Below are 18,201 nucleotides of genomic sequence, written 5' to 3' on the forward strand. Positions count from 1 at the left end.
TGAGTTAATAGGGAAAGACCATTTGAGATACAAGTCATATGACTTACAAGCATGATCAGGGAAAAAAATTAAACTCATAAGTCAAGTCACCACAACATTGTGACTTTTATTTATTATTTCAGCAAAGCCCTAATCATCATTTCTACAGATTGCTCCTCCATAAAAGCCTCTTGAGAATAATGGCGGTACTAAAGTTGGTTGGATAGTTGGATTTATGACCAGTGAACATAAAAAAGGGGGTCTGGTCCGATGGTGGACCTCAGCAGCAGCAGCACCTGCATGAGGCCACGGCTGAGACGAGAGGTAACAGTAGCTGTCAGTGTGACAGATGGCCGCAAGCTGAGCTCAGATTTGGTTTTTATTACAACCATCGTGAGCTCTCTTCCCGTGAACTGAACGGGGTCCGAGAGATCTCAACCCCCTGGGGCAAACCCAGTCGTGGGGATCTAAAAAAGTGCATATTTGAGAAAATTCCCACATTTCCTGAACTTACAAGTGATTGATAAGAATAATAACAGTTATTTTAGGGGTGTGAATTGCTTAGTACCTGGCGATTCGATTCGTATCACGATTCATAAGTCTCGATTCGATACCGATTAATCCCGATACGAATCTATAAATTGATTATTGCGATTTTTTTTTTTACTCAAATTTAGAAAATACAAATCAGTAAACTTGTACATGTACACTGTAAGATTTTTATGAAAATGTATTTATCTAAAAATTCAGGTCGCAGTCTGTTTCATGTTTGAACAGCACTGAAATCAAATATTAAGGCTTAATCTTCCATTAATAAAACATTCTTCCATGCCTAATGTGTGAATCCTAACCCTAAGTAAAACGTTTTTGTTGAATATTCCCATAAAAAAAAAAAAAGTTTAAAAATCGATTTGGCCGCATATTGAATCGAGAATTGCGAGCTGTGATATCGCGATATATTGCCGAATCGATTTTTTCTAACACCCCTCGTTATTATAGTCTACTATTTGACCACTTTAATTTATCTTTGTAATTAAAAGCGCCACTTACGTCACTCTCCACTTCATCTCTGACTGACTAATCGTAGTATTTGTGGGGAAAAAAAATGATACAATCGTCCAAATTTAGACATAGGAGGTTTCGGTCTGACGTTAGTCATGTGCTAGCGCGGATTAAAAAAAAAGTGGGGGGTTTCAAATTGCGTGTTTTATCGTTATGTTATTTTCAACCTGCTGTCTTTCCAAACGTGCGCTCCTCGAACCTGAGTCGATCATAGGAACATAAAGTAAACCGACTGCTCCTTGATGGATGATGACACCGTCCAGGTACGAAGAACGCGGGGGAATTTGATCCATCAACACGACTGCAACGAAACATGACCACAACTGTTCTTTATACTCTGGAAGAGCCGATTAGAACGCGTCGACTCCATATCGTGTTTCCTTAATTCACTCAACTGGCCATTGGGTGTCAAAATGCGCCTGAAAGGCAGGAGAAGCAAGTTGCGAGTTGCCAAGCGGACATCTGCGGTGAATGCGAGCGGGAGGCCCCCTGGGTCTAAATGTGAAACACAGGCGAAGAATGAAAAAGTGAAGATTTGAGTTGAAGATTCATCTGCCTTGACCTCAGGATGGAAGGGAGCGAGGGGGGGCGTAGGGGTATGAGGATTTAAGTCCAGAGGGAGGCCAACATGATGTTATTTCTGTCTTTTTCTGTTGTCATGATCATGAATCTCCCCCCCCCCCATTTTTATTTTTTTTAATTGTTTTTATAGAACAGAATGCAAAGACAGCAGGCTGCTTTTCAGTTTTTTTTTTTGGGCAAAAAAAAAAAAGAGCAAAAAAAAACCAAACGTTTTGTTTTCTGTACTTCAATAAAATTCACCTCTACCACTAACACTTCCAATTCCATCACTTCAAACTTTGTGGTTTCGGTGCGCTCCCAGATTTTCCATCAGAGGTACCCGAAGTGGAATCGGGGGAAAAAAATTGTGACTTCAGGATCTCATGCTCAGTTCTATATGACAAAATAAAGGCCTGTATGACAAAATCTGAGTGACAAATACATCACCATAGCAACTTACATCATCATCATCACAAGGGGCAACACAATGACCCTATGACCCGACCCAAAACACGTCCTCAAGAGGACTTGAACGAATTCTTAAAAATGAACCTTTGGTCTCTTGAGGTCTCCCTGATTTGTTGGAATTTAGATGTTTCTGGGGTTGGTGAAGGACTCCGGTTGGTGGGTGGTCGGTGCTGGATTTCGCTTTCCTTTCTTTCCTTTGGTCCTTCCTCGGGTCTCCTGACGGCCTCACGACTCTGGCTGGAAGTGTTCGGCTTAGGTGAACGGTATGGGATTTTTTAATAGGTTTTAGGTGAACTAATGAATACGCACATACACACACTCACCCCCCAAAAAAAAAAATTATATAAAAAAAAAAATTATAAAAAAGAAAAAAAAGAAAGCAATGATGATGACATGTCAAATCGGTAAAATTACCAAATGAACAATAGTGAGCTCCCCAGAAGAAAAAAAAAAAACTGAACCGGCAGACAAAAAAAAAGACACTTTGTAGTCCAGTTTAGACAAAGAAACTGGGACTCAAACTGAAAGCCCGTCCAATCGCTATCCTGTATATCAGCGCTCGTTTATTGGTCCTGGCAGGACAACATCAGAGGATGCCTCAGCGCTGAGTCAGCTGACCTCCCGCCGTCTTCAGGTCTTTTCCGTGCTGGTCTTGCGCTTCTGGCAGCCTCGCTTGTCCACCTCGGCCCTCATATGCTTTTGGTTTACACTATGACTCCGCATGCTGTTACGATGCTCTGTTTTCATGCCATGATGTCACCAAATGACCAAGCAGAGAAATGCCCTAACCCAACAATCCTCCCCCCCAAAAAAACCAGTGAATCGATTGCTCAATTTTCAAGTCAATGCTGTTTTTATTGTAGAGCTTAGCCATAATCGTTTACTGTTGTCACTCTATAATCACTAAAAACCTCTAACTACCTCTCTTATCAGATGTGCCGAAATGTCAAATGTCAAAACATACGCAGGGAAAAAAAAGAATTACTAAAAAAAATACAAAAAAAAAAATTACGAAAAATTTTACGGAAAATTTTACAGAAAATTTCACGAAAAATTTTCCGAAAAATTTTATGAAAAAAATTACGATAATGTGTTCAGAATGAAAGGACTTTGGTTAAAATTGGGAATGCTGAACAATAATATTCATGACATTCCAGAATAATGACTTTGAACAATCTGTCAAACGAGTACCTGTGATCCATCGAGAACTGATGTCGTTTCGTTTTGACTTGCCGGCATTCCGCCGCGATCCGACGCCGCGCTCCTATTTGTCTTGGATGTTGCTCTCATCTTTGATCTCCAATTTGCAGTGATTAGTCAAGAGCCTCGTCCTTCCCGCTGGAAACAACGTGTAGAACTGGAACGATGACACACTCGCACACTCATCCACATAAATAAGATGATTGAACGCAGATTCAGATTGGTACGGCCGGATGTGCAAATGGGCTCCTAAACGCCGGTTTCCTTGATCCTCCGTCCAGTTTCCAAGCACAAATAAATAAACCGGCATAACCTGAGAGACCCGACTGAGGGGAACGGTTCATGATGGAGCAGAACGGCAATCAGCAGTAAAAACAGGCTATGGGAATCATTTGGGTCCCTGAATAGAAAAGTCACATGAAGCAATCTCCCTTTCAACTTCGTGGCGGAAAGTCAGGCTGCGGCCATTTTGCAACAAAATGAAGATGGTCGGCGGAAAGGCGTACATAAATATCACCTTTAGAATTTTATCTAAGGGTAAGCAAAGTATGGTCCTAAACGGCCCGATATTTTATTCAGTATTTGGTGCATTCATTTAGCTGTTTCTCTCCAAAATTGGTTCACTAAATGTATTCATTTTTATTTGCTTAAAAATATGAGACAATGTGGATAAGTGGCTAAGAAAATGGATGGAATGACATTTTTTTATTTAAATTTTTTAAACATTAATAAAAATAATTGTTACTCAATGATGAATTAATTAGTAAATTAATTAATTCTGAATAGGGACCAACTAATTTAATCGACCGATATATATATATTTTTTTACATGAAAATTATATATAATATATATTAAAAAATTATAACGCAAGATAATGTCACTTATAACATTTCAGAGCCTGTACTTTTTTCTTTTTTTTTTACTTGAGTAATTATTTGAGCGAGTACTTTTACTTCAACCAAAGTTGTTTTTTACACAAGTAACTTTTACTCTAGTAGAGAATGTCAGTACTTTTCCCATCTCTTGTCGCAAAGCATTTTAAAGTGCACATTAGCACACCGCTTACAGTCTTCTGGAAAGTCTGGAACAAGCGAGTGCCTTCGTCACAAAGTTAACACCAACCAATCACAGCTCAGCTTCAGAAAACAGGTGAGCTGTGATTGGCCGTTGCCTGAGCCCTGAGCAACTGTGATGTCATCTTCAGTCGAAAGAAAGCGGCAAAATGGCCGCCCCCTAAGATGGATAGAAACGTTTGGATTTTGCTGCATAACTCATATTCCACAAATGTAATATGATAATGTGCCGAAATGATAATGTCATTCCCTAAAATCAATAAATACATCGGGGTGGCAGGCTGGGGCTTTGTGTTTCTGTGCTTTCTGTTTTTGTTAGCTTACCTTGCAGTTTTAAAGTCCACGCTCTCCTCTTGAAAAAAAAAAAAAAAAAAAAAGAGTCTTCATCAAGAAGTAAATCCAGGAGAGCCTTTTTTTTTTTTTTTTTTGCAGTTTTGGAATGAACCGCTAAACTGAGCCCAATCTGCACAATATTGGAAAAAACATGCGATATGCACATTCTGATATCGATATTATCGCGATATTTAACATGTATAATGTGTAATTAGCGTCTGACTGGTCAAATTCAGATAAAAGTGTACAAATTCCATATGAAACTTATTGCATGCCTTTGCGATATGCATATTGCATGGGCCGATATCGCGATATCGATATTTTTGGGATATATTGCGCAGGCCGAGTACCAGGACAGGAAAACATGCTTCAGACAGCAGTTTTAGGGTTACATAACCATATTTGGACAACGCAATATTTTTACAACTGTAACATGGCCGATAGGAGGTAAAGTGAGGTGATTATTTGCTGCTCTTTAATGATTTTGAATGTGAGACTTTTACAAGAAAAAACATCTGTTTCTCATTGCAACATTGTTGGGTGATGATGACAAGCTGATAAAGAGAACATGTGCAATTCCCAGATCAGGACAATAGCGCGATGCGAAGTCTGATATCCTTCATGTCGCTCACTCTGATCTCCTGTGAAATTCGCAACGTGGATTTGGTGATATCGGGAATATCGCGTTTCCAGGAAAACAGCAACCAAATTCCACCTACGTGTTGAGAAATAAGTAACGTGTTTGATTTCTGCTCCTTTTGAAGAAATCGCAGCATTTAATGGAGTTTATAGGAAATCCAAAACCTGGGTGAAAATAATTTAACCTCTGCCAGTACACTCAGGGCTTATTTGGCGTCAAAACAAGACAAGAGCATATCATTTTAAATTGAAAGTTGGTTGCGCAACACATTGGGAAAACATGCTCAGCGTACGCAGCAACAGTATCGAATGTGCATCCTGAGGCAGCGTTTGGACTTTTATTATGTGGTGCGTTCAGATGCCAGCACGTCATCATCTGCCTCGCTGTGCTTCGCTCACTCAAGTCAACGCCGCTGTTCGATATATAAATAACCCTGACGTTCACAGAGCAGATTTAGTGCGCATTCTGACACGGAAAAATCCTGTTCTCCCGCTTGGAATTCTGTTAAAAGGCATTACGGCTCTTCCAGATTAGCAAATGCATTCGATTCGATTTTTATTGGATTTGATCAACATCGCGGGCCAATGATGCGATCATTTTTGACATATCATTTTCATTTCAACCCCTTTGTTCATTTTCCGGTACAGTACTCCAGGATTTAGATACCAAGTAAATATCAGGGCAGTATCATCAATACAAAAATGCTTTTTAGTAAAGGTTTCAAAAGGAGTGAGTTAATTTTGAGTTAATTTAAAGTTCTTTTAATTTTGAGTTAATTTAAAGTTCCTTTAATGCCATGAATTTTAATGAATGACCGCCCCTTACTTGGAAAGCCTGTACTGGGGGGATTCCAGTCACAACGCAACAGACGCGTCCGTATCAAAATTTAGCTGTGATAAATTTCATAATAATGCATATGTGTGTGGAGATCGGGTCAAGTTGTATTTTCCGATTTTAAAAATGTGCAGAATTTTACAAGTAACTTCATGTTAAAGATTAGATAGCTCTTGATATGAAAAGAAAAATGCACCAAGGTCTTACATTTTTCTGCCATCTAGTGGCAGAAAAATGACCTCAACACAAATCACACTTTACAGAACATCTTTTTAATTTTGACTGAATTTTATGATTTATTATTAAAAAATACTGTATCAATGACTAAAAGATGCATACATATTTCTATTAGTTTCCAATTTTTTCCTACTTTTATGTTAACAAGAGTATAAAAATTTGGGGGAAAATGTATTTAAAACAGATATAAAATTTTTGATTAATCGTGAGTTAACTATTGAAGCCAAGCAATTAATTACGATTAAAAAATGTAATCTGAATGTGCCTCGTTTCGTTCATGCCTACATTTGTAAGTAAATCGAGAATAGCTTTATGTAGACTGACAAAAAGGTGTAAAAAGTTATTGTCTTGTATCAAGTTATCAAAACAGGTGTATACAAATAAGTTGAATCGCTGCTTTTCCAGTACTTCATGGTCTTTTTTATTTATTTATTTTTTTAGTCTTTGATAAAACTGCAGGATAGATGATGACGATGGGAAAAACAGATATACTACAAACAGGAAGCTCTGAGAACCAGAATCTGAAATTAGTGAGTACTTCCTCCCAAATATGATTTTTCTTTTCATTTCTATCCCAAGTGCATTTGTTGTGGCTTTCATTTTCGTAAAATAAAAAGTTTCTCACTCCAGCTGACACCTCCAACTTCATGATGACAAATATGTAAAAAGGGTTTTGTAATAAATAGTGAGCCACATGTGAAGGCTTGTCGTGAACAACAATACATAGCAGATGAAAAATAGTATAAAAATAAAATAAAAGATTCCAAAGTTGCTGCTGACAAGTAAAAATGCCTCTTATATACTAAGAATAATAGCATTTCTTTTATCTCAAATATAATAAATGTGTCTTTCATCCATCAGAAGTCACACGACATGAGAAATTGTTGTGCGTTTCGCGTTCCACGATTTACAAAGCGCTTAAATTCAAACAATTTTGTTTTCAATGTTTTGCATTTAATGAGGTGCATTAAATGACACTTAACCACTTTAGTACACGATTCATACATACAAAAATGTGAATGACGCCACATTTGGGCGGGGGGGGGGGGGGGTTGACGTGTTCTTTGAGCTCCTATGGTGTGTAACGGAGAGAATAATAATAATAATCCACGAATAATTAATGTACATTATAATGTATACAAATGTTTAAAATGATTCACTTAAAATGTCCATACCTGACTCGTGAGTCCAGTGGGGTCAAAAGGTCACCACAGGAAATTCAAAAATCGCTTGGATATTCCAAGCAAGACGATAGGGATTTTTTATTTTTATTTTTTAAAGTAACCAAAACGTTTGTGGAATAAGTGGGGATATACCTCCAATAATCGTTTTCCACGGGAAAAAAAAAAATAGAGCTGCCCACACAACACCTTGCATGGAGGGCTTCATCGCTTCAGGTGAAAGGATCCCGTTTCACGGCGCCTCAAAGCAGCGGAAATGTTTTGTCACTTTTGTTGCCGTCCCGTCCTCGCCTAAGGACGGGATCGTCTCCATTGTGCCTCTGACCGCAGGCATTTTTTGATGGCTACTCGTGGATCAATTCCGGGCCTGACAGAGGAATGAGACGTGCCCCTCGACGGCGTGATTCCAGGGACTCCAAAAACCTCCGTGAGCAACAATTAGTGCCAAAAGACATTTGAGCAACAATCATAAGTGATTAAAAGTCATCAAGTGACATCAAAATGAGGTGAGTGGTTGTGTGGCTGCCAAATGAGCTGTTAGCACTCAATCGGACGCAAGACTTGGTAGACTGTAGCTTAAGTGCGACTACATCAACGGTCTTTTTAAGTAGCAGACCTCCACGAAGTGCAAAATCTGCTCCGAAGGCTTCACACGTCCTCGTGTCTCTCGTTACGTCCGCGTCGACACTTCAGGCGGTTTTGTTGTCCAATGCTAGCGTTTTGTTTCGTTTCACTTAACAGCGGCAGAACACGATGACTTTTACTGCTGCTTGTGCGTCAAATGAAAAGTTGTTTTTTTCTTTTTTTTTTTTGTCTCAAAGGGGGAAGTCAACACAAAAATATTCTTTACAATAATGTTTTATATGCGCCTTCACTTGTCCGAACACAGCATTCTGATTACTATTGCGTTTTTTGCAGCAAAATCCACCCCTTTTTTATCCATCACAGGGGGGCGGCCATTTTGCCACTTGTTGTCCACTGAAAATGACATCACCACTTGTTCAGGTGACAGCCAATCAATTGGTCGTTACCAGAGCTCAGAGCAACTGTGATGTCATTTACACTCGACAGCAAGTGGCAAAATGGCCGTCCCCATGAGATGGATAGAAAACAGGTGGATTTTGCTGATAATTCATATTCTACAAATGTATTAATAATCAGAATGGCCTGTTTATACTAGTGGGGGCACAAAGAACATATTATTTTAAATATTTTTTTTTGGGGGGGGGGGTGACTCCCCCTTGCATGTTTTAAAATTTTCTTTTGTTCCTTTTAACAGAAAAACAAGAACCCTAAAATATATACAGTCCCCTCCAAAATGGCGATGTACAATGAAGTGCTGAAAATAACTCAACTAAAAAAAATCTAGATACATTAACTGCACAGATTTCACCAAATTGTAGTTTTTTTCTTTTCTCTATACTGAATGCAATTTATTTTAATTGTTGTGTGATATGATTATCATTATTATTAATAATAGTAATTATTAATATTATAGCTAGTAGTATTTTTGCATTACTGATGGAAAAGCAGTGGCAAAAAAAAAAGTTTTGGTTTGGTGTTGGTTGTCCTGCGCCTGCATGAAGTGTTAGACAATTTTGTCCACGTGAGATTTCTATTGCAACGAGCAGCCATTTGTCGTGGAAATCACACTGTTAAGAACCCGCCCCAAATAAAACAAAAGACAACGATGCGAGTCCAGATGATAATAGATCACGAGGAGACAACCTCAGTGATTTGTCTTCAGAAGCCGAGCAGCTGAACATGTGTGAAACTTTGCCAGAGTTGTCGGATCAAAGATGGCCGATCTGAGGCGGCTGATTGATGGCCCATTAAGGCGTTGTTTTGGCGCTCCTGCGTGTATTTGTCTGTTTCTAGGCTGCGAGAGTGATGGGGAGTCCGCAAACGGCTCCAATTGGTCTGATTCGTCGGAAAGGTTCACGCTCTGCTTATCGGCGGTGTCTTTTTAAAATAGATATTATTGATGCTGGCTTTTTTTCCCTCGCAGGAACAATAACGCACAGCACTCAAACTGTGTTATTAGCGCCAGACGTTAATCCTGCTAAGAAATATTATCCAGTGTTTTTAATAAGATAAGCGCCAGGCTCAACTGACTCCTTTTTGGTGCTATACAAATATTTTCCGTCTCGTTCTTTTTGCTCTGGTAAGTCGATCAGACTTCTAAAAAATATTAGGCAGAAACACATATCGTTGTAATCATGGTATGTAATAAATGCAATAACAATATCACAGATGATAAACTGGCTTGTAAAAAGAAGAAAAGTATCTCCTAGTGCTTGGTTATAATATTGGTGGACCGGCTAAGATACCTCTTATGTTGTGTTAGCATTAGCATGAGCGCTAACAATAATGTTCACAGTTGTGCGCAACGCTTGTATAAATTTAGCACTATGCTAAAATGTATTTAGTATCTTCTTTAGCGTTGATGTTTTTAGCTACTTGTCACTTTAGTCAATGTATTAAAAACTGGCAAACAGCAAGAGTTGTCTTTGCCGCTCTAATCCCACGGGATGACGAGAGTTTGTACAGAGCAGATGCGCGGCATGCAGTACGCAAGGTTCCCCGACTCGTGCGGCAGCTGCTGTCCCACTTACACTTAACACCAGCCTCCTGCTGCTCATAAACATCTTGTGGTTGACAGCTACTTGGAATAGACAGAATAAAAACAACCTTGGGCAGTGAGCCACATGCTGCTTCACCGAGACATTATCTGATCACATCTGGTAAATTTCCAGTACAACTACAAATGCAAATCCCATTTAAAAAAAAAAAAAATGTGTGGGAATGCTACTGCTGTGAAAACTTTAACACATTCGTAGAAATCTTGAGAAATTGTGTGAATGTGTCAGCCAATGAATGGATGCTTCTCTTCCAATCAGTCACGCCCACTTATTTAGAGCTCTGCTGATGACTCACTCATTGCCAGACAAGCTGATGTAAGAAGTTTCAGGTTGTTCTCCCACAATTTCCCTCATTCTTCTACCTGCGGCCATAAGTTCTGCCCTAGCACGTTTGCTTTTCCCCATGGCTCTTTGTTGTTTTGCTATGAGGTGGGAGGTTCCCCGTCCTGCTATCAGTGGATTTCGTTGCATTGCTTGACCCAGCAACAAATCCCTTCCCTAATTTTCAAAAATGCTTCATCTTGAAATATACTACGCCAAACAACACTTTCCAAACTTAAAGGACTCTTCCATCCATCATCTACCGCTTATCCGGGGTCGGGTCGCGGGGGCAGCAGCTTTAGCAGGGAAGCCCAGACTTCACTATCCCCAGCCACTTCAGCCAGCTCCTCCGACGGGATCCCAAGGCGTTCCCAGGCCAGCCAAGAGACATAGTCTTTCCAGCGTGTCCTGGGTCGTCCCCGGGGCCTCCCGCCGGTGGGAAACCTCTCCAGGGAGGCGTCCGAACCAGATGCCCGAGCCACCTCAACTGGTTCCTCTCAACGCGGAGGAGTAGCGGCTCGACACTGAGTCCCTCCCGGATGACCGAGCTTCTCACTTAAAGGACTCTTCATGTGGAATTTGATGCTAGACTAGTGGCAGTTGTGCAAAATCAAATGTCAAATTCCAACTAGTCCTGTAGTCACGTTTACGACATTTGGCTTTACACGCGCCTCATCATCAAAGATTTGAGAGGCTTCAGGCCATCCTCTCGCAGCATGAAATGATTATGCCAGGCACTGCTCAGGCAAGACAGTCAGGTGATGCCCAAGGACAGATGTTAATAGAGATAGCATTCCAGTTAGCATCCCAGATGCTTCAACATCCATCATCTGACTCAGTCATTTTGCGAAAAGCTTTTGGCGTGAGGGTTACTGGTACCAATGTGTCATGGGACGTGAGAAGAGGCATGGAACAACGGGTCACCCTGCGGCCCCTCCATAATCACCGAGTCAGCTACCGCTGCAGTTTTGTTATCGCTTGCCCAGTTCCAACTAATGCCCTGGACAGGACTGGAGAGGGACCTTGCCCATCAGACCACTCAGGTCCAATTGCTCCCGTCAGTCAACCACCTCAAGGCCATCCAATTTCACATCATGCATCCCTTTGATCCTGGCGTACTTTGGCTTGACGAAAAACAACCCGCACCTTATTTTGATGACTGGTGACATCCGCTGATGGAATTCTTTCTGTTACCAAGTCTGCCTCGAAGAAGCTATACATCTCTGCATTGACCGTCACCCATATCGGCTCCCTTGAGACAATGTCCAAATGGCTCCTCCACTTGAACACTCCACCCAACTGAGCGGTACGCCACCACTGCCATTCCCTACCTTCTTGCTCCTGCCACCCTGACAGATGTTTAAAAAACCTGGTCAATTGGAAAGAGTATGGATCGGATTGCTGGATTTCACTTTCCTTTGGTCCTTCTTCGGATCTCCTGACGGCCTCACGACTCTGGCTGGAAGTTTTCGGTTTAGGTGAACGGTATGGGATTTTTTTAAATAAGTTTTAGGTGAACTAATGAATACACACTCACACGCACATACAAATACAAAATAATAAAAATTTAAAAAATTTAAAAAAGAGAGCGCAATGATGATGACATGTCAAATCGGTAAAATTACCGAATGAACAATACTGAGCTCTCCAGGGGGGGGGGGGGGGGAGTAAAGAGTATGGACCAAGGATTCCTGGTTTGTTATGAGTGACCCTCTCATCAGGGACTTTCATCATTACTACCCAAAGCAAACTAAGCTGTATTAAAGGTTGCGTTTAGGATACACTTTCTCCTAATTTTAATGAGTGTTATTGTCCTTTTCTTTTCTGAAGGGGGGGGGGGGGGGGAACAATTCCTTTAAAATCAGCTAAAAGATTTTATATGGTAAAAATATTGGAGATTTTTCTTTTAAGGCCATTCCACCCTGCCCCAAGTCTCATGAACAATAACATCAGGCAATTATTAGTCAAAAGAGTAATTTGAGGACATGGTCATAAGAAAATACGTGTAATGACATCAACCGCTGTGATAAGCCATCAGCAAATTGAGCAGGTGCCTCGGAGGCAAGATCGTGTCAAATTTGCCAGCATGCCTTCATTCGACGGCCAAGGTCACATGAAAGCACGCCGCCATCAAAAGACACTCTTTCAGACTGTTGCCGGCTTTGACTTACCGCTGCTTAGAGCATACAAATCACTTGGTTTGGCTGAGAAATTGAAAACACACGCCCCAGGAATGAGCTTTGTCTTTGCGAATCTCTTTGCCGGGGACAAAGAGCAGCGATCACCTTGACACATGTGGACACCAAGCGAAAACACGGGCCGAGGAGGACCACGACGGGTGGCGGCTATAAATAAAAAAAAACAACCGTGACATTTTGCTCTCAGCTGCACTCTGATGAATTTTGCCGCTCAAGGGGCCTCCAGAGGTTAAGTCTCGCATGCCTGGGGAGGATATTGCCGATGCCGCAGATGTAAAAGGTTGCGATAACGCTGTAGGCTCGCTCCTGGGGAGGAATTCCAGTCTGATTGTTATTACAAAGAGAAATGGGTGTCTGGAGAGGAAACGGCCACTCAAGAGGGGCCAATAATTCAAATAAATAAACTTCTCCCATGGGCAAGATCAGAAACTAAGAACCTGCAGGTTTTCCCCCAGCCTACAAATACATCGATACAACTGCAGTTGATTTTTCAGATATTTGCACTTTCCTCGATTCTTTACTTTTATAATGGCTTTTTTTTTTCTTCTTCACTACCTACATTTAAAAACAGATCAACAATTTGGGGTAATTTGTGCCAAAGGACCCGAGTTAAGTTGTGACTAATGGCACAACAAAGGGTGTCAAAATGATCGCGTTTAATATCGCTTTAACTTTAAGCGCCTTTAACGGCACTTTTTTTTCCTCTTAACGCTTGAGTACGTTCCTTATTTGGAAAGGCTCTACTGAAGGGAATTCCAGCCGTGGCGTAGCAGAAACGTCCACGTCAAAATGACCCAATAGAAATGTACGACACTGGAGTTTAAACAATGTTTAAGGGGCGGAATGTTCAAGTGGAGGAGCCATTTGGACTGTGAAGCACTACCGCCAGTTTCCCTGCTTTGCATGAACACGCTCGGTTAGCCGTTAGCAACGAGCTAGGTTGTTCCAGCTCTCCAAGAGGTCTCCATGGGCTCTCAAACCTGTGAGAGCCAAGAGCCGAAAATGGACGCCGAGGTAGCGAATGTTTAAAGCTAATATAACCAACTCGGGAGGCCCTCAGGTCAAGATTCAGTCAGTGATGTACGGTTAACATATTTTAGAAAAGGGAGGACAAAACTTGACTTGAGAGAAGGAGATGAAGTGAAGGAGTTGAAGAGGGACCCCCCCCAGGGCAAAGGAAGCATAGATCTACCCTCACCTATAATGTTGCCCTTTCATCCCTCCCCTGAAGATTTTACAACCGTTTACTTGGCTGTAAGTAATTACAAAAAAAAAAAATTGTTCTTGGTCTCGTGTGTGTCCAGTGAAAGAGGAATAAAAATATTTGTCCTCTTTGCGTGTTCCAAAACTTGAAGACAGATTTAATGCAAGAAAAAACACCTTTGCAAAAATGATTTTATCTAACAGAGATCTCTGGACACTCAAACAGCCTGGTGGGATTCAGAGCGTCGAAATGTGTCTCTTCCGCGTGTACAATGGCTTCTTATAGTTAAAAGACCTCCTCTCTTTTATTTGTAGACAAAACATATCTCTGGGTACTTTTCCATGAGCAGATGGCGAAAACAGAGTCAGGAGTGCGTGTTCGAAACAGATTCTGTTCTCGAGGACCAAATGTGTTTTCGCACAAAGCGCTGAGAAGGAACTTTTTTTGACTAAATAGTATGTCCCAGCTTAAGGTCAGATTATACCGAAATCAACACCATCTGCTCTGCACAGGACACAAAACATCACGAAAAGGTTAATATAAAGAATTAAAATGTTAATAATGTGTAACAATGGTTAATATATGAAATGAAGAATTAAAAATGTTATAATATCTATCACCAGAGGCAGCAGCAACAAAGAGTTGTTGTAAAGTTTTGTCTTACGCACACTGGTTTATATACTGCATATACGTACACCGTTTGTGCCATCCCCACTGGCTCGCAAACCCGAGCTTAAGACATATCAGATTTCTAAGACATATTCCATTTTCAAACTACAAGGGTTGTGCCCAGACAAAGAGATTCCTCTCTGCCAGAAATCAGCTGCTCAGGGCACTGTCATGGTGAAGAAGCCACGAGTTACGACGCCACAACTTTGACCGCATCTTGTGCTCTGAATGAAGCAAACGCCGTAGGATCGGTTTTTGGACATGCTGCTGCTCATTTGACCCACATTCAAGGAGGACATTTACGGACACATCACATATGCCGGTAACTACTGTTGGGTGTAAGATTGTATGTGCTACTAAAGTATTTGAGTGTAATATAACTGCAATAGAGCAAGTGCTAATTTCCATTAGCCTTTCTATGCTAGTTCCATGTTAGCATTAAGCATGAATCCATGTTAGGCTAATAATGGTGGTGATGTTTTGAAAGTACTTTGAATAAATATTTATGACATATAAACAGCTCAAAGCAACGACACCGCCTCCCACTTGGAGAACTGTTAGCTATCTGTCGAAATAAACACGGCACATTCAGAGAGGGGGTAAATACCCAGCATACAAATACGAGAGGAAAACCGACAACCTTACTGCAGTAAATTACTGGAAACGACACAAACAAATACTTCAACATGGAGCTCATCAAAAAACTCTGGAACACTAAACATGATTTTGGTGAGTTCAAAGGATGCTAAGCGAGACAAGAACGTGAGTTTCCTGGAATAGGGAAAAACACGTAAATAGCCGTAATAGTTTAAGCCGTATGGATGAAAGCTGGGGAAAAAGTCACGGTTTATTTATTGAATGTTAAGGTAGCTTCCTGAAGATGCCCTCAAGTATTTAGAAACTAAATTCTTCGTTCATAGCCGATTCATCTTTGAATGCCTTCATGACCTGAACGATTCCCCGAGCGCGGCGCCTGCTGCTGCTCACCACTCCCCCTCAGGGGATGGGTCAAATGCGGAGAAAGAATTTCAATCCGTGGTACTTTAACTTTAACGTCAGCTCTTCATTTGAGTCATTGTTCAAAGACACACAAGGGTAGACTTTGTTCTCTTTTGACCACTCAGGTCGATTTGGATGTTAGATTAAGAGAATGGTTGAGATATTAGACTGGATTCCAGAAAAGGTTGGTTCTGAGTTTCTTATGGATTATTTATACAGCAAATACAGCGGTGCCATGGAGTGACCCAATCCAAACCTCAAAGTTTTATCAAGATATGATAACTGTCATTCGGCTATTTTCTTTTTGTTGTTGTTGCTTTGACTTGAGAGCATGCACTTGAAATACGAGCGCTTTATGGTAGCTGTGAACTCAATTCAACTCATTTCACAGTAAGCAGCAGTTTGGCAAATTGAGAAATTCATTAAAAAAAAAAAGGGCTTCAAGCTGTTTGAAGACACTCCCAGTTAATGTAGCATTAAATCATGATGCACAAACCGTTTAATTATTTCCATTCTATTTAATTATGAGATTACTAATTGCCTAATTTCATAAAGAACAATATTATAGAGTGCTATTTTTCTTTATTAAAATAAAAAGTATGTCTTTTTGGGGGGAGGCGGGGTGCTGGAACGGATTAATGGCATTTCCGTTCATTTCAATGGGGAAAGATGATTTGAAAGTGTTTTGAGTTACAAGCCTGGCCACGGAACACATGCGCATACCTCAAGGTATAACTATACTGAAAACAAATAATGAATTCCTACAAAATACTCGTCAGAGGTGACAAACTCTTTCCTTGCTGTTATGACAAAAGGTTATGACTTGAAAGCTATTTATATTGTATTATAACGGTTTATTTACCAATAAGATTACAGATAATTAGGATGTAAGCACCATTTTTGATGTTCTAGGGCTCGTACCTTGACGAACACCTACTAGAGAATTCACCCAAATGAGCCCCAGTAGGAAGCAAGTATCCTAGATTGGCTTAGCTTAATTACGATAAAAAAAAAATAAAAATAAAAAAATACTATTCCATTTGATGATCATCATGAATGCGAATGCCGGTCCTAGCCTATAAACCGGGGGAGTGTTTTTGGTCATAATGTCGAGACAAGTGGAACCACCAAAACAGATATCATTAGCTTCCCTTGTTCATAGCATTTGGCTACTTTTATCAAGAGCCAAGGGCGCGGAGCGAAGGACAGCCGAACTAAGTTCTGCAAGGCATCGCTTAAAATCAAAAGCAGATAGGAAATGTTTGTGATTTTCCTCGTCATAAGGTCGAGATGAGATGATTAAAAGCTCTGCGAGGAAATTTCCTTTGATAGAAGAAAATGTACAAAGAGGTGGACAACATCACAAGTGTGGTGAGGACACAATGAAGGCATTGTGTCGCGCCGTCATTCAATCCACGACCACGTTTTCAGGAGAGGCGATAGCGAGTCATCACAGCGGCGTGATGTCACGACCGTGCGCAACAAAGGAGTACTTTCTTAGAATGGGCAGATCTTTTATTCTGATTAAATCCACTTAAAAAAAAAAAAATAGGGCACAGACACATTAATATGTATGCGATCTATCAGCCCTATATCAGTGAATTTAGGACTGTACAGTACTATCAATTTGGGCTTGAAATAATTAGCGATCATAATCACAAACTTGAAATTACTCACTTGGAGCAGATACGGAACTGCGTAGTGTTTTTATTTATTTTAACAAAATAGAGGTGGTTGGGTGCTAAATTATTTTGTTTTTTTTGTCTGTCACTTTTTAGCATTTAAGGCGTCACAATATGAAATTGTACACTATTATATTAATGTAATTGTAGAAAGCACAGTTTTATACTTTTCATTCTCCCCTTTAAGGTTCCAATTGTCACGTTAGCAACTTTAAAATTAATCGCACATCTCAAGTCTTGTGTATTTAAAGCTTTAATAAGGAGCCGATTGAATTCTACTTGAAATCAACTACAATTTGGGCCAATTTTTTGGGCCCTTTAAATGCACCGTCTCGTCAATGTACAATCATATCCCTGTCTACCGATTATCCTGGTGCAATATTTCCGCATTCTTAGCAACAGGCATAAAATGTTGCTTTACTTTAATGACTAGAGTACTTGCAAAATGTCACTGGCATGTACAAAGTACATTCGTGTGGCCGCATCTGGCTTCAATTAAAACACTATTACTGTCAAAACTAATCGACAACCCGCTGCAGCATTAATAATGTTTATGTGCGCTCTCGAGCCGTTGCACACTAAATATATTATTAAATTACCACAGAAAGTGTTATCGAATATTATTTTGGACTTTATTGACTCACCGGAGTGTTGGAAGCGCAAACGTTTGTCGTTGTAAGATTTTTATTAATTTTTTTCTGGAGATCTCAGTATTGTTCATTTGGTAATTTTACCGATTTGACATGACATCATCATTGCTCTCTCTTTTTTTAAAAATTTTGGAAAATTTTGTATGTGGGTGAGTACGTGTATGTGCGTGAGTGTGTATTCATTAGTTCAACTAAAACCTATTAAAAAATCCCATACCGTTCACCTAAACCAAACACTTCCAGCCAGAGTCGTGAGGCCGTCAGGAG

This window comes from Vanacampus margaritifer, chromosome 7 (assembly GCF_051991255.1).
Source record: "Vanacampus margaritifer isolate UIUO_Vmar chromosome 7, RoL_Vmar_1.0, whole genome shotgun sequence".
Classification (NCBI taxonomy): Eukaryota; Metazoa; Chordata; class Actinopteri; order Syngnathiformes; family Syngnathidae; genus Vanacampus; species Vanacampus margaritifer.